General features: G+C 41.2%; 1 protein-coding gene across 3 annotated transcripts in view; it reads right to left on the bottom strand.

The window, feature by feature from the left end:
* The window catches only part of tshz2 (teashirt zinc finger homeobox 2), a 493,972-nt gene that overhangs the window by 82,750 nt on the left and 386,640 nt on the right, over positions 1–24,582 (bottom strand). The window lies entirely within an intron of this gene.

Raw genomic sequence — 24,582 nt, forward strand, 5'->3', positions numbered from 1 at the left:
CATGGATTAGCAATGGGGAATGCAGGGTTACATGGATAGTGTAGGAGAGCTGGTGTGGGTAGGATGCTTTTCGGAGCGTTGGTGTGAACTTAATGGGCTCAATGGCTTGCTTCCACACTGTAGGGATTCTATGATTTGGCTGGCTACTATGATTTGGTGGGAATTGTGATTATCACTTGTTCCTGAATTCCAAATGTCCTCAATTTCCCCTCATCCACCCTTTAAAAACGGGATCCTTGCTCAGATTGGTGGGATGCGTGATGTGATGTTCCTAAGGGATTTCTGTATTCAGTGCTGCATATGTTGCTATGTTTTGCCAGCAGCCTACTCCTGGGTAAGAGATTACTTTATATGAAATCTCTTAGTGATTCATGTTTGTTTCCTCACGCCTCTGCCTACCGGTCTTGTGCTTGGTGTATGTCTCACTGTATAGCCATAATTACACTATTTATTGCAAACTGATGGTTGAGGTATAATTACAAATTTTATAAAAAAAAGCTATCTTTAAAACCTTTATAATTAAATTAATTATCTACCTAAAGTCCTCATTCCAATATATAATGATAATCTAAACATGTTACCTTCTAGTTTTACCAGTAATAACTGAAATTTGCAAATCAAAGCAGAGGTCAATATTGCAGCCCTTTCTAAAGGTGGTATTTCTTGTCAAGAGCTAATCTGATTGTTGGCAGTATTTATATAATGGTGCTGCCAATAAACAGGGTAGCTTTCCTGCTCATTTTGCATTACAACGTAAACGTGGATTTTTGAACTCTGGAAATTTTAAACTTTAGACATTTCAAGTTAAAATTTATCCAAACATTATCCTGATTTCATAGTGCACCATACCCCAGCCCACCATAACTGGATTAAAAGCCTAATGCTCTGGCATTAGAAATACTTGACTACCAAGTTACATGAGTTTAAGGAGACTGAAATATGTGTTATTAAACGCTGCTGTATTTATCTGTATATTAAGATCATTTGAAATTCTTGCCTACTTATGACAAAAAGGACAATTGTTTTAAGAATACAAGTGCAGTCATGTGATTTTGTCTTGGCATAAAGTCATTCTAATATTCATTTTTAATTTACCAATGTCTAGGATACTACGAGGAAAGCCAATCCCATAGATAAAAAGGCATTACTTTACAGTAAATCAGAACTGTCACCTCCAGCATACAGAAGCACTGAAACATTTATTCAGCCTCATATTCCTGGCACTTGAAATTATTTCCTTCATGCCTGATAGCCAAATCACAATATGGCAGGTCTCCCCCGAGCCATGGGATTGTTAGTGCGGACTCACAACATACTGGCAACTGATGTGGCATTTCGTGTACAGCTGTCACTCAAAGGCAGGCAAATGCAAATGAGGGCGGGCCCGGCAGTGTTCAATTACTGCTCCACGGCTGTGTACAATACGGGCTTCAGTCAGAGCAGACAGCCATTCTTCAGACTCAAATCAAAAAATAAAATAGCAGCTCCCTCAGGGAATCTGCTGCTGGGATTTTTTTTTTCCCTCTCATAAAATATTAAAACTAAGTTAGTGGAGGAGCTGCTTGAAAAAAAAATGGTTTGATAGTGCAATCGTTTTGTGCAATGCTGTATGCAATGATCGGTAATATGAAGTTAGGCCATTTGGCCACATAACAAATGTATTTTGAAACTAGCCAGTGCGAAAGTGATCATGCCTCAGAGATGAATGGCCATCAAGTTTCGGTTTGAACTTCAATACTATTTACTATGCAATGCACCAACATACCAAGCCTTCTTTTATGGCGCTAACCAAACCGGTGACCCTCCTTAGGAGGAGGAGGGCAGCAGATGCACTACCACCTGTAAGTCACACACTGTTCTTGACCTGGAAACATACCACTCCTCCTTCACCGCTCCTGGGTTAAAGAACTGGAGCTCTTTTTGTGACAGTTCTGTGGGTACACCTATGCTAGATAGAGTCATAAATATGTACAGCATGGAAACTGACCATTCGGCCCCAACCCAATCTAGTTCTGCCTGCCCATATCCCTCCAAACCCTTCCTATTCATATACCCATCCAGATGCCTTTTAAATGTTGCAATTCTACTAGACTAGATTACTTACAGTGTGGAAACAGGCCCTTCGGCCCAACAAGTCCACACCGACCCACCGAAGCGCAACCCACCCAGACCCATTCCCCTACATTTACCTTTTCAGCTAACACTACGGGCAATTTAGCATGGCCAATCCACCTAACCTGCACATTTTTGGATTGTGGGAGGAAACCAGAGCACCCGGTTCCACCACTTCCTCTGGCAGCTCATTCCATACACATACTACCCTCTGCGTGAAAAAGTTGCGTCATAGGTCTCTTTTATATCTTTCCCCTCTCACCATAAACCTATGCACTCTCAGTTCTGGATGCCCTCACCCCAGGGAAAAGACTTTGTCTATTTATCATATCCATGCCTCTCATGATTTTGTAAACCTCTATCAGGTCACCCCTCAACCTCTGATGCTCCAGGGAAAACAGTGCTAGCCTGTTCAGCCTCTCCCTATAGCTCAAATCCTCCAATCCTGGCAACATCCTTGTAAATCTTTTCTGAACCCTTTCAGGTTTCACAACATCTTTCCGATAGGAAGACCAGAATTGCACATAGTACTCTAACAATAGCCTAACCAATGTCCTGTACAACTGCAAAATAACCTTCCAACTCCTGTATTCAATATTCTAACCAATAAAGGAAAGCATACCGAATGCCTTCTTCACTATCCTATCTACCTGCAACTCCACTTTCAGGGAGCTATGAACCTGCACTCCAAGGTCTCTTTGTTCAGCAACACTCCCTAGGACCTTACCATTAAGAGTATAAGTACTGCTAAGGGGTGCGTTCCCAAAATGCATCCATATCACTTGTGTAAATGACAAAAAGTAGAGGACCCAGCATTGATCCTTGTGGTACTCCACTGGTCACAGGCCTCCAGTGTGAAAAACAACCCTCCACCATCACCCTCTGCCTTCCACCTTTGAGACAGTTCTGTATCCAAATGGCTAGTTCGCTCTCTATTCCATGTGATCTAACCTTGCTAACCTGTCTCCCATGGGGAACCTTGTTGAATGTCTTACTGAAGTCCATATCGATCATGTCCACCATTCTGCCCTCATCAATCCTCTTTGTTACTTCTTCAAAAAACTCAATCAAGTTTGTGAGACATGATTTCCCACGCACAAAGACATGTTGACTATCTCTAATCAGTGCTTGCCTTTCCAGATGGAATGCAGCGGTTCAAGAGGTGATCACCATTACCTTCAAGTGAAATTTGGTATGGGCCCTCAAATACTGGCCTTTCTAGTGCTCGTATGCCATGAATAAATGAAATACATGAAATTTCTCTAACAGTGAGCTTACCTCTCTGTCAGAGGTAAGGTGATTTTGGTGATTGTTACAGCTCAGTCATATCTTTAATGCACTATTTCAAATATAATATCGACAGTTTTTATGTGAGATAGATACTCACATTCTTCTTGTAAAATGCTTCGATCACTAAGCACATACCTACAATAAATAATGCTCTCTCTCACAATATTAAGATCAGAAGTGTAACTCTCCCTCTTCTCATTTGAGCTCTTTCTCTTAAAGGGATTGGTCCAGTTTCAACTCTGACTATACTGTGACTCAAGCCATTCAAAGATGTCAGATACCAGGCTAAGTGGGAACACAGTGTGGGATGACAATATGACAATGTTCCATAGTTATTGCGACAAAATGAAGCTTTCTCACTTTGAACCTTCAGCAGATGACCTACAACCTTAACTTGTTTATAGTTATGTTGCTAAATATTTTATTTCTGCATTAATTTCTCATTCCTGAGTTTCCCAAGTAATCATTTTGTTGATATGGAATTGCTTAGCTTTAATCAGAGATTGCTTGCATTGAAAGTTACATCTATTAAACAAGAAAAAAAGTTTGCAGCCCCCCTCCAGAAGGAATGCGCCTGAATTATGGTTTAGGATTTTAGGTGCTAACAGATAGGATATGTTATGATTATTGAAAAACAGTCTTCGCACAAAATGAAAATCTAGAAGTTTCTCCTCCAAAATTCTGTGGAGGCTTAATCAATTGAAAGTTCAAGTAGTTACCTGATAGATTTTTGTTAGGTAAGGGTATTAAATAACATGGAATGAAATGCAATTGAAATATAAATCAGCATCATTTACTCAAACAGAGCAACAGGCTCAAATTTCTGTTCATATTGATGAAGAATGCTTTTAAAAAGCCATAATTCAATCTTAAAGTTAAAAATCACACAACACCAGATTACAGTCCAACAGGTTTATTTGGAAGCACTAGCTTTTAGAGTGCTGCTCCTTCATCATCTAGCTCATGAAAGAGCAGCGCTCTGAAAGCTAGTGCTTCCAAATAAACCTGTTGGACTATAACCTGGTGTTGTGTGATTTTTAACTTTGTCCACCCCAGTCCAACATTGGCTCCTCCACTTCATGGATACCTCAATCTGTCAGTGATTCATTGATAATTTTATCAGCACAGCTGTGAATGTGTAACTAGGTGTACCAAATCAACAGAAGTGGAACTGATAGCACAAAGCTAAACTCATATATGTCTGACTCTTGCAAGGGATGAACCACTAGTGGTGATTACTGTGCACCACAATCCATGTCATAGAGTCATGACTACACAGAAGGACGCCATCTGGCCCACCGTGTCCACACGCCAATGGACTCATTCTCATCATCTCGGTCTGTTGGCATAGGCCAAAAACTTCATTTCTCTTAAGTGCCATCCAATCGCCTTTTGAAATCATTTACCTCCAATTCCACCACCATCATAGGCAACATGTTCTCGACCAAGTATTGAGTTTGGAGATTTTCATGGAGGGTTTCTCTCTGTGGGTCCCAATGAACCAACTCACATAATTCTCCGTTGCTCACCTCATATCATTTGCACCATTCAATTATGGTGCCCTGCTTACTCAATCATGCAGCCACCATCTGCAGAAGTGCTTATCTTTCCTGGGACCCTCAGCGATTTTTGCCACCAGCACCATGTTTAAAGACCAGCTGGACACCAGGTTCATCACTGCCAACCATTAGTAGCTCTTCATAAGAAGTAAGAGTGAGGAGAGTGAGGAGAGTGAGGGAAGAGAGTGAGGGAAGAGAGTGAGGGAGGAGAGTGAGTGAGTGAGGAGAGTGAGTGAGTGAGGAGAGTGAGTGAGTGAGTGAGTGAGAGTGAGTGAGGAGAGTGAGTGAGAGTGAGTGAGGAGAGTGAGTGAGGAGAGTGAGTGAGTGAGGAGAGTGAGTGAGTGAGGAGAGTGAGTGAGTGAGGAGAGTGAGTGAGGGAGGAGAGTGAGTGAGTGAGGAGAGTGAGTGAGGGAGGAGAGTGAGTGAGGGAGGAGAGTGAGTGAGGGAGGAGAGTGAGTGAGTGAGGAGAGTGAGTGAGTGAGGAGAGTGAGTGAGTGAGGAGAGTGAGTGAGGAGAGTGAGTGAGGAGAGTGAGTGAGGAGAGTGAGTGAGGAGAGTGAGTGAGGAGAGAGTGAGTGAGTGAGTGAGTGAGTGAGTGAGTGAGTGAGTGAGTGAGTGAGTGAGTGATGAGCCTTCAGGTGAACCCTGCTCCAAAGTAAGATGAGTGTCTGTCTCTGTGCACAAATTGGCCTGGCAGAAGTATCACATCAAAAGGTTTTGGTGCATTCCAAAGTTCAACTCTGAAGTGGACAGTAATCACTATATTCTGAATGATTTTGTTGACTGGCTGTGATATTGCTTTGATGCTGGTAGGTGTCCAAGCTAAACTCTGTGGATGGGGCAGTAGACAGTCACGACTCATGGAGTTTGCCCTGAGATATTCAGGACTTCCGGGGGAGGCAGAGTGACTCAATGATTAGCACTGCTGCCTCACAGCACCAGGGACCCAGGTTCGATTCCAGCCTTGGGTGACTGTGTATGTTTGTACACTCCCCTTCATGTCTGCGTGGGTTTCCTCTGGGTGCTTCGGCTTCCTCCCACTGTCTGAAGGTGTGCAGGCTAGGTGCATTGGCCATGCTAAATTGCCCAGTGTCCGGGGATTGCAGGTTAGCTGGATTAGCCATGGGAAATGCAGGACTATAAGGATAAGGTAGGGCTTGGGTTGGGGGTCAGAGGGTCGGTGTGAATTCGATGGAGTGAATGGTCTGCTTCCACACTGTAGGGATTCTAAGAAGAAGAATGCCTGAAGAAGCAAATGGCAAGCCGGAGCGGTCAGGTACCCACTCTGAATTTCATGTCGGACATTATCGTTGGCTAATTTCTTTCTATGTGGGACACTAGCAAATGTAAACACAATAGTAAATGAGGTAGATTTGATTAGAACCAGGCCCTTCAACCCAACTAGTCCACACCGGCCCTCTGAAGAGTAACCCACGCAGACCCATTCCCCATATTTACCCCTGACTAATGCATCTAACTCTATGGGCAATTAAGCATGACCAATTCACCTAATCGGCACATCTTTGGACAGTGGGAGGAAACCGGAGCACCCGGGGGAAACCCACACAGACATGGGGAGACTGTGCAAATTCCACACACACAGTCGCCCAAGGCTGGAATCGAAACCGGGTCCCTGACGCTGTGAGGCAGCAGTGCTAACCACTGAGCCACCATGCCGCCTCCAAAGGTCAGAGCAATTAATAATGAGATATCCATCCAAACGGGCCTCTCTTTGCTTACGATAAGAGTGTCATATCTCCATTCAACCTTACATGCAAAACTGGACTCTTTTTATTTAATATTGAGAATTTAATTTTTTGATCTCGCCATTATTTTCCAGCACACCAGTACCTGCATCATTTAAGTGCTGGGAAAACTCACTCTTTTAATTTTTCGATAATCATTATTATAATGATTGTAAAATGGGTTAAATGTTATTGCGATGCCCATGGGTTTAAGGTTAAATATCACATCAGGACAAAACAAAGCATATAAGTGTCACAGGTGTAACAATTACCCAAAGCATACCATTCAATGATGTTCAAACATACTCCTCATACAAACATATAAATCAAGAGTAAGTGAAAGCTACTCAGCCCCTGGAGTCTGTTCTGTTAATCAATAAGATCAAATTACTTCACACTCCTGCTTATCAATGAGCTGTAGACCCAGACAGTCACTTGGAGGGTCCACACATGCAGCTCAGCCTGCAGACATTTTGATGTCTGCTTCCAGAAGTCACTGCTAAGCATTGACCTTCAAGGCCTGTGCACGTAGCAGGAAAAATTAGACACAGCATAGCTGCCTTCCCATGATAAACATGGACTCCCTTACTTCTCAAAAATCTATCTAGGCCGGTCTTCGAGATATTTAAGGGCTCCGCTTCATCTATCTTTTCAAAGAGCATTCTGATTACTCACCCCCTTCTATGAGATAATATTGCTCCTTAGCCCTGTCTCAAATGGGTGACCTCTTCTTTCTAAATCATGATCTAGAACACTTCACAAGAAGAAACAATCTCTGCACATCTGCCCCATTAAGTTCCCTCATGAGTCATGTCTTACTCTTCCAAACTCAAATACAAACAGATACAAGCCCAACCCTTCCTCATCAAGCAACCCTCACATTCCAGGTATCAGTCAAGTAAAACGTCTCTGAACTGCTTCCAGCACATTTCCATCCTTCATTAAGTAAGGTGACCAAACTGTACATATAGTTTCACCAATGCCCTGTTTGGCTGAAGCAAAATATCTCTACTTTTGTACTGAATTCTCCTTGCAATAAATGCTAGCACTCTATTAGCTTTCCTAATTACTTGTTGGACCCACATATCAAACTTCTGTGATTTATGCTCAAGAGTACCCAGATTCTTCTTCATCTCAAAGTTTTGCAATTTCTCACCATTAGATGATATGCTTTGTTTCCCCATTCTTCCTACTAAGATAGATAATTTCATATTTCCCCACATGATGCTCCATTTGTCACAACTTTGTCCACACCTTTAACCAATCAATATTCTTTTATGCCCATATGTCCTCTTCACAACTTGCTTTCCAATCTATGTGTCATCAATGAACATTGCAACTATACACTTGATCTCTTCATTTGTATTAATTGTCAAAAGTTTAGATCTGAGCATTGATTCCTGTGGCTCGTGTTACAGCTTGTCAGCTAGAAAATGATCCATTTTTGCCTATTTTCCATTTCAAGTTAACTAATCAATCTTCTATCTGTGTCATTATGGACTCTCTTACACAATAAGCTCTTATTTTCTGCAATAACCTTCAATATGATACCTTATCAGACGCCTTTTGGAAATCTAAGTACAGGAGGTCCCAGTGACCCACAGCAAATATTGGTTCTCCTGAAAGAACTTCAGTAAATTAGTTCAACATGATTTACTGTTCACAACACCAAGATGACTCTGTTTCTCTTAGTGTCCAACTATAGTGTCTTCCCTAACACAGATATTAAGCTAACTGGCCTGTTTTCTCTCTCTCTCTCCCTCCATTTTGGAATAAAGGAGTTAAATTTGCTGTTTTCATCAATGGTCTGAGCGCATTTGCTGAGATTTTGAATGGTGTATATGACAGTACCATCTCAAAAATGTTGCCCCATTTAATTATCTACCTTCTTCACAGACTTTTGGGAAGCAGATATTTCATCACTAATAGTTTTACATGTTTTGAGTAATGTCAGTCAGTCTATTTTTAAAACTTAGGTGCAAATACTTGATATGGTTGAAATGTACCCTATTTGCACAAAATGAAAAACAAACCACCTTAATGCAGTTTTATTAATAGAAATTAGTAACAAAGTAAGAATATCTGCTATGCAAGTATTGGTCATTTTGAAATACAATGTAGCCTGCCACTATGTATCAATATGTCACAATCTCCATGACAACAGTTTTTTGGAGACAATTTCATATGTCACTTTACACAACCCAATTAAATTTTATCTGAAGACTGGACAGAACACTGTGTGCTCACTCCCACTACCATTTTAGATTTTACTACCCTGAGTCACATCACTGTGGTAACCATTTACTGTGATAATGGTAACAGCTTTGAACAAGCGCACCATAGTGACATCCCACCCCACCCCCACCTCAGTCCAACATGATAACACACAGCTTGTTTTCTTGGCTTGAGGCACGAATTGTTGGATGTCAACCTGAACCAGCAAGAACATTTTCCTCCATGCCTCTGCACTTCGTTGCCTCACATCAAAGAGGGAACACAAAACGTCCCCCTGCAGGGATGCTCCAAGTTCTCTGGAAAGCTCAGAGCATGATTTTCTGTCCAAAATTATATTATGTTTGAGAAAATGCTTTAAGCTTGTTATCTGATTTTTGTGGAATAATTCAGTTAACGTCTTTACTGTACTACATTTTCTTCCTGTACTATTTGCTTACTAAACAATTATAAAATTTTATTCACCATACAGCAGTGAGAGCAGCTACACAAATCCCAAACACAGGTTAGTAAACTCCTGCAGCTACTTCTTCAACTGTCCATTGATGAGAGGATAGCTATTATTTTACAAGCTTCTCTCTACCTCCGTGAAAACCTCCTCTACATTACTATGAATTATTGTTTGTAAAATACACAAGAAGAGTCAGTGAATACAAAGGACAGTGTCAGTTTGAACAGCTATATGGTTTCCATACAGTACGTGTAACAAAACACTAACCAAGGTCATATTTGGTAAGATTTCCTCAAAGTTATCAATGCAGTCCAAAGGACATGCTGAAGACATAACTGGAAACATTGTTTGGTGGGATTTGTCTGATGCTTAAAATCCCACTTTTTTTTAATAACAATTTTATGGCAATAGAGATTTGCATTACTTTTCACCCACTTGAGACCTTTTTGCTGAATAGTTAATTACTTTGAAATACAGATAATGTAGAACATTCCTTAGCATCCTGAAAAGGCAAATCTTAGAACATTCATGAGGTCGTGTTCAAATTGTCCAACCAATTTTACTGTAAAAATGGAAACTTAACTTCCAAATAAAGTTGTCACGTAGTTAAAATTGAAGCATATCACAGAAACTTAATACATTTGCTGTAAGAACTAAACAAATACAGGGAATCATAGATAATCAGTTAAGAGTCACAAGTATGCAATCTAATCAAAAGGTTCAGCTAACATTGTCATTATTTTAATTTCAACATTAAATTAGATTGATGAATTTGTGTTCTTTTTAATGCAGAGTTTAGTTTGTTAGTTGGATTTTTAAAATTCTGTTTCTCAAGCTGAGTTTTTGCTGATGATAGCTGACATGCATCTTCATTATCTCACATCAAGCAAGGTGACACTTACAAACTGATCTGAATGTCACACACTGTCAACAGCATAGTATTAACAACTTTGATTCCAACACTGAATACCAGCGTTCACCACAGCCAGTGCACACAGGAAACCTTTGTTATAGTGCAGTGCTCCAGAAATCATTAACACCCTATTATAGCCTTATATATCCTTCATTGAGGTGCTGAAAATGTTGAGCTTATCCTCTCCTTGGAAGGCAGTGGGGAAAAAATATCATGCATCAAGGTGAATCCACTGCTAACCTGTTGCTGTTTCTACCCAATGCTCTTCATCTGCTAAACTGGGTGAGTCTGCAATGGGAATAATCACTCCTAATTGATTTCTCGCTGCTGGGAGTACAATCTGGGGCAACCGTTGAGACACCACAGCTACATAAAGGGTAACATCACTTTCTGCATGAAAAGCTAAGGGAACCGGAGCCTCGCGTGTGTCAAACTGTGGAAGGTGCAAATCTGAAATCAAACAAAAAATGCTGGAGAAACTCAGTGGGTCTGGCAACATCTGTAGAGAAAGAAACAGTTAACAGCTGAATCCAGTGACTTTTCAACAGAACTGAAAGCAGCCAGGAAAGGGTAGTGCCTATGCTGATGACATCAGTGAATGAGGAGTAATTAGAATAGACAGAGACGTTGATGAGTGAGAACTAGAAAAAGAGAAGAGGCTAACAAAGGGATTGCTGATGATATGCAGAGAGGAAGGTAATGCTGGGTAGGGTACTAACAAGAAGTATGAATGGTTGAAAATGGATTGGTTATGATGGGTGCAACCCATACAAAACAACTTTGGGTGTGGGTAATGATCTTGGAGGAGGATGTTCCCATTCTGAAATTGTTAAACAATGAACCCTTTTTCACATTCCCCATTAACACCCTACTTCTCCATATTTCCCATTCAGTTTACCATCAGTAATCCCTTTACATGTCAATCCCCCATCAAATTGGTCTCAGAGCTCTCTGCTTCTTCCTGGAAAAAGGCCTGAACTCTCGCCATCCACCACCCTCCCCTGCCCAGCCAAGCTGATCCTCACCCTGAACAACTCCTCCTTTAACTCCTCTTGCTTGCTTCAAATAAAAGGTGTGACCATGGATACCCACATGGGCCCCAGTTATAGAGTCATACAGCATGGAAACAGACCCTTTGGTCCAATTATTCCATGCTGAATATAATCCCAAACTAAACTCGTCCCACTTGCCTGCTCCTGTGTCCATCTCTTTGTGGGGTACATTGAAAAAATTCCTTGTTCCAGTCCTATTTTGGCACCCCACCCCCGACTACTCTTTCTCCAGTATATCGAAAATATCATTTGTGCTGCTTCCCTCTCTCATCAACTTCACTTCCAATTTCCACCCCCCTCTAATCTTCATACAGTCCATCTCTGAATCCTCTGTTCCCTCTTCGACATCTGAATTTCTCTTTCTGGGGATAGCCTCATCACCAATATCCACTACAAACCCACCAACTCCCACAGTTATGTAGACTATACATCCTCACACCCTGCTTCCTGTAAAGACACCATTTCATTCTCTCAGTTCTTCCATCTGTATCACATCTGTTTGGACGATACCAAATTTGACAAGGAAGCCTCCAAATAGTCGACCTTCTTCCTCAACCAAGGATGCCCCAGCACCGTAGTTGATAGGGCCCTCAGCCAAGTCTGATCCATCTCCTGCAATTCAGTCCTCACCCCCTTTCTTTCATCCTGCAAGAGTGACAGGGTCCCCCTTGTCCTCACCTACCATCCCACCAGCATCTGGATCAAGAGCATCATTAGCCACCATTTCTGCCACTTTCAGCAGGATGCTTCCATCAGACAGATGTTCCCCTCCCCTGTCAGTCTTCCATTAGGACTGCTCTCTCTGGCACATCCTGGTCAACTCCTCCTCCACTCCCAACATGTAATCCACAGCCCCTTCCTCTGAAAACACAGGTGTAACATCTGCCTGTTTACCTCCTCCCTCCTCAGTCTCCAAGGGCCCAAACACACTTTCCAGGTGAAGCAGCACTTTACCTGAACTTCACAAAATTTAGTTTACTTGTAACAATGCTATGACTTTGGTGTATTTTGTCCTTTTTTTTTTATGAAGAGAGATTGAGGCAGAGGTACTGAGTTATTTGTTTCAAAGTCAACATCAATAAAGTAAATGGTTTGTGATGCCTTGGTTTTTTAAAAAACGTTGGAACAATAGAAGCAGCATGAATGGATGGGGTCAAGCTCCATCCCATTAGCATTCATTTATTGTCTTAGGTTTGCTTTCTGCGTTGCTGGCATCTTGAAGCTGGATGTGGAAGCTCTTATTCTTCTCTCTGTTACAGCTAAAAGCTGGGGTTCTCTTCCTGCTGTTAGAATTGCATGGGAGACAATTTATTTTACTGAATTTGCCTTTTCCAAGGGTGTCTTTTTGAGAAGTTACTCTATTGGAACAGTTAATTGGCAGTAGTTAATGTATATATTATTTTGTTAAGCATTTTTATAGAGTTATAGTTAAACGAATTTATTTATTTCACATTGTCTGTATTTTAATTATACTGCATGAATAAAGTGGGCTTTGTTTAAGCCTGGTCGTTTGACCAATTGAATTGTACCAAAACAGAATGCCTTACACTTGCCTTTAAAATATGAAAACATTAGGCTATACATTATCTTCTTAAAATAGTTTGAGGGGGTTTAGTCTGCTCCATAATGTACTGCATTCACTGCTCACTATGTAGTCTCCTCCACACTGGGGAAATGCAGCATAGACTGGGTGACCATTTCTCAGAAAACCTGCATTCTCTCTGCAAAATAAAAAGATCCTGAGCTTCCATTGCCTGCCATGTCAATACACCATCCTGTTTCCTGGCCAACACCTTTGTCTCAGGCTTGCTGCAGTACTCCAATGAAGTTCAGAAGAACCTAGAAGAACAGCACCTCATTTTCTGCTTGGGAACCTGCAGCCTTCTGGACTCAATATCGAGTTCAGCAGTGAAACTGTGCCAGAGGGGGAAGTTGGAGTGAGGTGCAGCACAAAGTTAGTAAAATCTGGGAAATGCCTATCCTAGGTAGTCTCAGCTTTTGTCTGTTTTTTCAAAGTACAACAAAACTCTGCCACTGTTCTTTGAGCATTGCTTAAAAAAAAACTCTCTTACATGACATATCATACAAAGTGTCTTGTGAAAAAAAAGCCAGTCCAATCATGGTTAGAAGGGTGAGGGATCTGGATTTGTGGCAGAGACAAACCATGACTTAATCAAATATTGGAAAGGGCTCACGGGTGTAAATGGTGCCATGATTGTGCAGTGCTGGCTGTGATAAAACACTGTAATGAAGCTTGAGTTTTTCTCCTTACAACAAGAAAGAGATGCTCAATAGTATGACAAGTTTTGATAATTTAAAGAAGAAGAAATTGGAAGAAGGAAGCTGTTTCAATAATGGCACTCAAAATGGGAGTTCAATATATGTGAAAGGAAAGAAAAAGGCTACTTCCAGAGGTGTGATTAATTGGATAGTTTTTGCCAAAAACAGCATAGATATAATAGGTCATATGCTTCCCTCCATGTCGCAGTGTACAAAATATCTTTCCAGTGTCAGATGTTAAGATCTTGGTCTAGAATTTGGAGTTTCCAGATTCCAACCACCCAAGTTCAAAGAGTGGATGTTATTTATAGAAAAAAAAATCTAATTCAGAACCGAAGGATCTGTTTCTGTGCTGACATCTCTATGACACTATAACCATGGCCATGTATGGAATCACACTTTAGCAATCCCTGGACTCAAATATAGCATGAAATCAGCATCATTCTGAAAGAACAAAATCCAATCAAGGATTGAGACACAGGGCAGCGGGGAGGTGGTCTGCTTTGTCTGTGTATTAGCACATTGCTGTCTCTTGAAGTTAGGGCAGATGTATAAACTAAGAGCTGAGGGTGTAGAACAAGGTAAGAAAGGAAAGAGCATGTCAGATGTCAAAGCAGAATGCCAGCAGGAGGAGAGAAAGATCTGTGATGAAATTATTTTAAAAATTAGGAAAACAAAGAAAAGACATTAATTGGAAAACATATTGTCAAGCAAAATCAAGGAAAACTTAAAGATGCTTGCTAAATATATAAAAAGCAAAGAGGGTAATTAAGATGACGACAGACGAGACGCCAAAACGTAGTTGTGTGTGGAATCATCGGATGTGGGTAAGTTCTAAATTGATACTTTGGGCTGAATCCTACATTTATTTGGCTAATTCTGAATTCCATCAAGTTATTTCTGAGGTGTATTGTCTTCTCTCACCGTATCTTACCTCAGAGACTTGCCTCACATGTTGTATCTCATGTCCAATCTTATCACATGCCATTCCCAGAAGAAGCTTGCCGCTCAGTGGATATCCTAGAATTTACCAGCATGCCGTGCAATTGTTAACAGCCTGTTGTACATCTAAACAAGCACTGTCAGTCTGCAGCTTCCCTATTGACGTTTGGCCTGCATATGGAAATGAGCATCTTGTTTTGCAGGTAGTGTCCTGGATAGAGTAGTGTGGGCATGACACTTCCTCCTTCCCCAGAACCAGCAGTGGAGGCCATGACATCAGAGTGTGCCAGCCTGGTCCAAGATTGCCACTTGCGATAGTGCATTCTCACCTATTTGGAGCAATTTAGCCATCCTCGCTCTGCTACCTCACACTCACTCACTCTGTGTTTCCACACCCACCTTCCACCACTCTCACTCCATCACTCACCATGACATCACCCCTCATTCTCTGGCACCCACTCCGACCTGACACCATTGGTCCTACATGTTCTCAGCACTCTATACTCACTCCGGTCATACCCCCACCTGCACCAACAATACCAGCTGTCCCACTCAGTAATACCAAGCTCTTTCTCATTCTAGGGGGAAAGCAGCCCACCATAGGGCAGAAGAACAGGTTGTGGGCTGCCTGTTATTCAGCTCCTCACCCCTTTGAGGAGAGGACCCTGACTCTGAGAAATTTCTACATGCCTTGGACCGGTATCAGAGGCTGCCCTGAGTGAAGGCCGTTCTCACTGACTTGCCCAAGGACCACTGACAACTATGACAATCTTCCTGGCTTTCTGTCCTCGGTAAGTGGCATGGTAAGTACTGTCAGCCTTGTCTCTCTGGCTGAGGGGGCAATGTGAAAAAGGCAAGACAAGGGAGAAACAAAGACATTGTGAGCATTCAGGTATGCTCAGATTGAGCGAGCATTATGACAGCAAACAAAGAGCCTGGAGATGCAGCCTGGTTTAAGTGCTTATCAGTGACCTCAGTGTGTTGGCTAAAGCATGACTACAGTGTTGTACAGTGCAGCCTAAGGGCAGAAATGTGATTAGAGATGTGCCATGAGAGTTCAAAGAGATTGGTACATAGAGTCATAGGACATACAGCATGGAAGCAGACTCTTTGGTCCAACTTGTCCATGCCAACCAGATATCCTAAATTAATCTCGTCCCATTTGACAGCATTTGGCCTATATCCCTCTAAACCCTTCCTATTCATATAACCATCCAGATGTACCAGCCTCCATCACTTCCTCTGGCAGCTCATTCCATGTGTCACTGTCTGTGGATTAGGGACATGTGGCCGGTGTCCATGGAGTTACCCTGAGATTCTGTTGCCTGGTGTCCAACATGGATGTCTTTCATAACAAAAAGTGAGCTTTGATTTTTTCTCATCAGGTTTTCCCGATGTCAGGCTTGTTTGGTGAGTTTGATAAAATGGATGGCTGAATAGTAATGAGGTGATTTGAGCTGTTAACAAGACGTTTAACAAGCAATAACCACCATCAATTGGCAACTCGCTGCTGCCTATTGAGAACCTCACCACACCACTTGTAAAAAGCATAACAGATGAAACAAGATGCTCCCGACAGCGAGATGGGCATTGCCAGACTTCCCGTCTGATTCTACCACACATCTCACCACAGCCCATGTCACTCAGAGCTGTACATGATTTCACCCCTTGTGTCTGTTTTCACCAACGAAGGGAATAAAGCAGATGTTGTCATTAGGAGGAGGAGTATTAAATATTGGATGGGATGAACATAGTAAGGAGGAAATCTTACGGTGTTTAACATTTTTAAAAACATTCTGCATACATCATCAGGCCTAAATTAACTCTTCAAAAAATGTATTCATATAACGTGGTTTCACTGGCTAGGCCATCATTTGACATCCATTCCGAATTGCCCCAGAGAGGGTAGCCCAGGCTTTTGCGAGATTAAAATGAAGAAGTGGCTAAAGCTTTAACCATCGTTAACTCTCCTTTCTGACTAGAGGTGTCATTCAAGGAGATTGTTAACATCGTAACATTGTTTGAAAAGGTGAAGAATGGTTCCGATAATCCAGTGCTTTCAATCTAATCTTGGTGGTGGGAAAGGTTTAAGAAATATCTGCTTCATAACGGCAAGATGGCGCAGCGTAGGACAGGCCATCGGAGCTCCTCTGCTCCACCTGTTCTTTTTATCTTTTTCTTTATTTTCGCTCTTTTTAGCAGTCTCGGAGCAGCGAGAGGGGAAACGAGTCCTGAGGCAGCGTGAGGGGAAACGAGTCCCGGGGCAGCGCGAGGGGAAACGAGTCCCGGGGCAGCGCGAGGGGAAACGAGTCCCGGGGCAGCTAGAGGGGAAGAGTGTCCCAGAGCAGCGAGAGGGGAAGTGAGTCCCAGAGCAGTGCAACGGGAAGTCCCAGAGCAGTGCGAGGGGAAGCGAGTACCCTAGCGGTGCGAGGGGAAGCGAGTACCCTAGCGGTGCGAGGGGAAGCGAGTACCCTAGCGGTGCGAGGGGAAGCGAGTACCCTAGCGGTGCGAGGGGAAGCGAGTACCGAAGCGGCGCGAGGGGAAGCGAGTACCGAAGCGGCGCGAGGGGAAGCAAGTACCAGAGCAGCGAGTACCGGAGCAGCATGAGGGGAAGAGAGTCCCGGGGCAGCACAAGGGGAAGCGAGTCCCGGGGCAGCATGAGGGGAAGTGAGTACCAGAGCAGTGCAAGGGGAAGCGAGTCCCGGGGCAGCGAGTCCCGGGGTAGCGTGAGAGGAAGCAGGTCCCGGAGCAGCATGAGGGGCAGCGCGAGGGGAAGCGGGTGCCGGTGCAGCACAAGGGGCAGCGCGAGGGGAAGCGGGTCCCGGAGCAGCACAAGGCGGAAATGAGTCCTAGAGCAGCGAGTCCTGGAACAGCGCAAATTACGTTGGTGCAGCTGAGTGCTGGTGTAGAGTGCACTAGTGGCTTGCAGTGGAGTGGGATTGTTCTTGGACTGGGTTCCGGTGTGGGCAGTCATACCATGTGCTGAGCTGCTGCTATTTGTAATTCTTTTTCGGAGTGTAATGTCAATTCTTTAACCATGTTATAACTAACTTATTTCTAACTTATTTTTTGACACTGTAAGTAATGCTACTACTTTTCTTTTTATTCCTCTTTTTAATCAAAGATTTGTACCTAGATACTTGTACCTAAGATGGCGCCATTAGAGGCAGCCATTGTAAAAATTTTTCATCGCACTCCTGTACCTCTGTAGTGAAGTACACATGACACGAAAGGATATTCTAATTCTATTCTATCTTAATTTAGGGAAACAGTGAAATCAAGGATAGTCAGCATGGATTTGTTCGAATAATCTGATTGAATTTTTGGAGGCAGTAACTAACAAAGGTTGATGAGGGAGGTGCATTTTATGTAGTCTGCATGGATTTTAGCGAGGTTTTTGATGAGCTGGCAAGATAAGTCAGCAAATTAAAAACGCACTGAATACAAAAGAAAGTGACAAGTTGGATACAAAATTGGCTCAGTGGCAGGCAGCAGAAGGAAAAGGTCAACGGGTGTTTTGGTGACTTGAAGAATGCTTTCAGTGGGAAGAGCTCAGTACTGGGTCTCTTGTCTGTGTGTATAATCAAAGTGATGCCCCTTTCCTTTGTTCACATACAAAGAAGTTTGCACATGATATCAAAATTGGCTGGGAGGAAGGAAATGTGGACTGTAGGCAGATATCATCAGACTGTTCAAATGGACTGAAAGAGTACCCAATGAAATTCAATCCAGAAAAGTGAGAGATAATACACTTGAGGAGGTACATGTATGAATTGAAGTGCTGAGAACAGAGGGATCTTGGAGTGTGCATCAACAGATCCCTCGAGGTAGCAGGATGGGCTGATAAGGCAGTTTAACAGGATGGATATTGGCCAAAGCCGAGCATGTAAGAGCATGGAGGTCATATCAGAACTGATAAACCATTCATTAGATCACAGCTAGAGCTGGACATAGTTTTAGCTATTGCATTATAAGAAAGGTATGATCGCATCACAGGGTACAGAGGAGATTTACGAGAGGAATTGCTAGAAATGGTGAATTTTAGCTATTAAAAAGACTGGATATGCTGAATTGTTTTCTTTGGAATACAGAAGATGAGAGGACATTTAATTAGAGCATATATTATAAGGGGTCCGAATAGAGTCATTGGAAAAAAAATCATATCCACTGTTAGGGAGGTCAATAACTAAGGAGTGTAAGTTTAATATAACCAGTAAAACGATTGAAAGGGAATTGCATAACTTCTACAGACAGTGGTAGTGATCCAGTATTTGCTGCCAGAAAGGATGGTGGGTACAGAAGCATCACTACATGTAAACAACGCTTTGACAAGCATGTGAGCTGCACCTTACTGGGCTTCAGACAAGAGCTGGAAGGTGGAAAGATGGGATTAGGGTGAACAGCTCTTTTCTGACCAGCACGGGTGAAAATCAGCCTATTTTTGTGTTTTTTTTACTGAACAATGGCACCAGGCAGTTTGTCGCACTCCCCATTAAAGCTCAAACAATGTTGCATTTCTTATAGCCTGATTGAGAGATGCTAATTTTAGATAAGTACATACAATAAATTTTGAATTATAATGTTGCCATACATAATTCAATTTTTAACAGTTCAAGTTATCTCAACCTACAATCTGTGCAAATAAGATTCCAGATTTTGGTTAAAAAAAATTCCCCATTTTAACCTGCATATATTACAAATGTTGACGAAACTGATCTAATACTACTATAATTACATGTACTATGTACATCCCCCATTTTGGACTGATAAAATCGTCTATGAAACATAGGATTACAGTATTCTTTTGTTCCACTGCTTTTTTCTGTTATAACATAGATGTTGGACGGCTCCCAAACACCACATTATAATGAGGACTTGTTATACATTGTAAATGTACTTTGCCAGAATTAACCCATTATCCCGCCAACAATACTGTAATTGTAACTCTATTGTCTGCACCTCTGAAGAACACATTCTACACGTCACTGCAGACAGCTGTCTCTATAACTGACGTATATGTAACTCCTGTAACTGCAATAGCAATATAGATAGTGGGCTGCAGAAAAACATGGAAAACATAATCGTATAAACGGCAGGGAAAAAGGTGTTAGGAATAACACTGTTACTGGATGAGTCCCACCAGTTTAGCTTTGCTGTATTTAACATGCTAATTTTAAATGGTTAGAGAAAAGTTCAATTAAATCTTAGTTATCAACACAGTCCTATTTCAACATGTAACTCTCTTTTCCTCTTTTCTCAAAACACAGATGGAATAATCATTCTTGTTGTAATTTATGACAGGGTTGCAAGAATGCATGGCTCTTAAGCCCACATGCTCTGAGAATGCAATTTTGTTTGCAATAATGAAAAAATAGAAGCCAATTATAATGCAGCTGCAATAATGATCCTTTAACACTTCTCAAGCAGCTAACAAGCCACTTAACCAGAATAAATAATGAAAGGTTTATTAATGTAACTGTAGAGTGTACAGTATTTGTTGATAATCACTCCAAAAAATGAGAATAGCCCAATTTAGTAATCAAGCCTTGAATGTAATGGAAACCTCAGTGATGGAGCCTCATCAAGTTGATTTTTACAAATGCAGAGTAGGCAGCAAGCATGATTATTTATTGCAGACAATGAGCTCCATGCAAACTACTTTGAAGACCTGGAGGAGATCAGGATACTGGTGAGGAACAAGTTCAGTACAGTATGAGAACTTAGCATATACTGTAGCCCATTTGTCTTGTACAGTAATAAACACTCAGGACAGACTACTTCCTCATAGAAACTATAGAAACATAAGGTTTACAAAGAACATATATGTGACATTATGAAGTGATGCAATTAGGTTAGAATAACTGTTAGCTGCACTGCAATCTAGCATTAAGTATGTGGCAATGCTGGTAGCATTTTGAGTGGAGACACTACTTGAGTAGGCTATCAGCACAGCAGGCCTATCCTTCACAAATACTATTATGAGATCTCAGGTGTCCAAACTTTCAGATGTAGCCATGATCAGTTCAGATTTGTTTAAAGAACTACTGAAGGCATAAAACTAACCGTGGTGGAGACAATCAATTATATTAAAGATGTTGATTGCATTAATGTAGATAACTAGAAACAATATGTATATCGTACATTGTGGACTTAATGTGTAATTACAGTAATATTAGATCAATTTCATCAACATTTAAAACTTATACAGGTTCAAATGGGATTTTTTTTAACCAAAATCTGAAATCCTATTTGCACAGATTGTAGGTTGAACAGTTAAAGATTTAATCATGTATGGCAACATAATACATATCTACTATGATCTTATTGAATGGTTGGGCGGGCTCGAAGGGGCCAGATGGCCTACTCCTGCTCCTATTTCTTGTGTTTTTTAAACCTCATGATGTGGTGCCCTTGCACAGCACAATATAGAAACCTAGGAGAAGCTTCTTGGCAATCAATCAGACGTTCTTCTGCACCATTTCAGAGCCCCTCACAAGGGGCGGTGTAATTCACTTGTAAAGGAAAGAAGTCTACAGTAAATTTAACAAATAAAGCCTCAAGGATTGTCGAAGATCTATTGTTGTTATTGCAGATGCAAGTAGCAGAATCTATAACACAGCTCATTCATTAAATATACTGTCATTCTTCTGTGCAACTTCCTGATGCCCATGTACCTCACTGTTTTGGTGTCTACATTAGTACCTATTTTCAAAGTTGCTCTTGGGAGATATGGGGAAGACTTTTATTGGCCAATCCTAATAGCCTGTATCCATATCTGGGGTAGCAAGTCTGAGATAATATTTGTGCCAGCTGTTGACCATTTTCAGCACAAGAAAGGTCAGCCACTTTGATTTTACTGAGTTCCTTTCCCCCTAATCAATACCCTGAGCTGTTACCATTGACAAACCTTGCCACCATGTACAACAAGTGATGACAGGAATGTGATAAAGCAAAATGATTAGGTAGACAATTATTAACCTGGCATTCATGCGGCAAAAATACTGTGTGCCATGATTGGGCCCAATCTGGATATAGGAACAAAAGCAGGAATTGCTGGAAAAGCTGAGCAGGTCAGGCAGCATCTGTAAAGGTAAATCAGAGTAATATTTTGGGTCCAGTGACCCTTCCTCAGAACCTGGATACAGGAGCTGTTTCATTATGCAGCTTGGGCAGTTGTTGGGTAACAGTCTTACTCCTGTTACAAAAGAGGGAAAGCAATTAATGAAACAATTGAAGATAGTTAGCTAAGATCAAGTACAGTTCCCTGGAGAATTCCTCCGTGGTCATATGCTGGGAGAGGGGGTTGGGGGTGAGAATGTGATGACTTGCGTCCACATAATGTTTTGAATGACTTTAAGATCAAAGTATTTAATAACCACCTGGAAGATGAGACCTCCAGTTATGCAGGGTTTACTTGTTACTGGACTGGAATGAGAGCTAGTGGTGGGTTTCCCTTTGACTCTATTGACTTTAGGTTTGATAGATCTCTTTGGTGCCATACTTTACCGAAGCATAGCTTGATGTGGAGACCAGCTATTCTCACATTTTCTCTGGCATTCAGATCTTGCATTCACACCTGGTTTAAGGCTGTGAAGCAATCTAGAGTTGAACACATCTGATGGAATGTGAACTGAGGTTTATTGAGCAGGTTATTTCTGTCTAAGTATTTCCTGATTTCGTAAAGTGTTGCAAATGGAATATCAATCGTTCCCCTCATAGTCTTTTAACTTTATGAACTTTTTAATCCACTTGTCTCGTTTTTATGTTCTTAGAAACATTGCTTGCTCAAATCACTTTTTCCCTGTTGCTAAAATTTCTGGAGTTTAAGTACATTTTCAGTAAGTTATTACTACACACTCCCATCCAAAAAAATCAAAAAGAAATAAAAAGACAGAGATGGATAACCAAAGCTTAAAAATGCCGTGGCAATTTAGTTACTTATTAATTGTGATTGAACTCTGCATCATGTGTCAGTATTCTGGCTATCTGGCATCTCTAGTATTGCCTAGTAGTGGTAATGCACTTGCTGTAATTTCCATATGTTCAAATAACACTGATGAGCCAATCATTTTTAGCCTCAAGTTGTCCCTGAAAAGATGCATAATAACTTCCAGCGCTATTAAAATCTATCAATGTGATACTTTTTTATGACACATTTTAATGCTTTTTTTCATGAACTTGCTTCTGACTGGTAATTAAATCACCTGTCTTTTTTGTGGGACAGCAGTGGAAAGCTGCAAGTGCAATTTGCAACACTGTTTTGTGACAATTTCTGCTCCTTCCTTCCTTCCAGTCCAGCAGTCCTTATGAAGTGTTGTCTCTGCAATGCTGATAAATCAATCCATCAAAAAAAAATTCCTCTGTGAAACTCAATCAGGAAAGGTCATGTTGGCAAGTGAGGAACAGATTAAATTAGCATAGAATTAGCCATGGAAAGTGAGTTCTGTCAAAATCATCATACTGCACAGCACAATTATAATATGTTAATTATGCATTTCATTAAGGCAGTGCTCTTTGAATTCTAGATGAAATGTCACTGGAGTCGGCATCCGAAAAGAAAGGAAGATTGCAGGACTAAACTTCCTTCTGTAATGTGTGACACCTTCACGTATCAAGTCAGGATCAAGTCTGCATAATTCTATTGCGGCTCTCTAAACCGATCATCTGAGTAACGACATTCAGTATTGCAAGTGTCTCAGTAATCAGTCATAAATGGTGCAACACTTTTTTTTGGGGGGGGGGGGGGGGAGGTGTTTATTAAACTGAAGGACAATGATGCCACTGAGTTGAACTTTTGTAGAACCAATAAGGATGAAAAGGACAATGTTAATCATAAATGCAATTGTCACCGTTCCTTCCAAACAGAAATGCAGACATTAGCACTGTAAATGATAAATTAAACTGATTTATTAGTTCCTCTTCATCACTTCGTTCTGCTACTTTTAAAACTGTCGCTTAGGCCCAGAATGAAACATGTATTTGTTAGATAATGATGCTATTTAAGATTGTTAGGTTAGATATAGAGTGTGTTATATACAATGTGTTACGGATAAGATCTTTTTTAAACAAGGTAAGAAAATCTAGCATTATTAATGGAACAAACTATCCTCAGAGCTTAAGGACTGGAATGGGATTGTGGCTGTCAAACAATGCTTTTATTCCAAATAAATTCAAACAATTTACTGTCTAAGCTTCTTAAAACTTTTGAGATATTTGAAAAACACTTTTGCACAAAATTATAAAATAAACAAATCAAGAACACAATTAAATAATTTAAAACTTTAAGAAGAAATAACAGTGTTGTATTGAATTTAAATTGCAGGTGCACTGCTGTGATCATATCCAAAGTAGTTTAGTCCCAGAGCTGTTACACCAAGACATGACCCCTAACCTGACATTAAAGCCTGGAAGCTGGAGTTCTAGTCAAGTGTGTCATTTGCATTAACAACGCAACAGTGGCATCTTTTTCTGTACCTAAGATTTCAAACTTGCATCAGTCCTTCCAGCCTGATTCTGCTCAATCTTTTCAGCCAGTTGGGGTGGCTTATTGAAGTTAAATCCAGAAAAAAATGGTCAATTGTTCATGAAGAATTTGGAGACACTAACTAAAATGCATGACGTTTAATATAAACAATCAAAAGCATTTGGGTGGATCACATGTCCAGATTCATCTGGAAATGCACCATTGATTTTCAAACATGTCAATTTACTTTAGCTTTTCATGTGTTCATACTTGTTCAGCCAGGTGTGAAGCAATGTTGTTTATATTTATGGACTAAATTACTAGACCTCTGTACTTTCTAGAGTCCTCAGCTTTTTGGTGGCTACGCCAACATATTTCTAAAGCTATTGGCAATTTTATATGTACGCACGTATGTCGTTTCAGTGGCTTTAAGTGTTGGAAGGATAATATCAGCAGGCTTTTCAATCATTGGGGAGAGATGTCGAATGGATTGTTCCCATCTGATGCACACTGCAACAGAAGTTGTTTGATGCCAGTCAGTAAT

This window comes from Chiloscyllium plagiosum, unplaced genomic scaffold, assembly GCF_037043375.1.
Source record: "Chiloscyllium plagiosum isolate Xiang-an unplaced genomic scaffold, Cpla_swu_hap1 HiC_scaffold_15, whole genome shotgun sequence".
In the NCBI taxonomy this organism is placed as follows: domain Eukaryota; kingdom Metazoa; phylum Chordata; class Chondrichthyes; order Orectolobiformes; family Hemiscylliidae; genus Chiloscyllium; species Chiloscyllium plagiosum.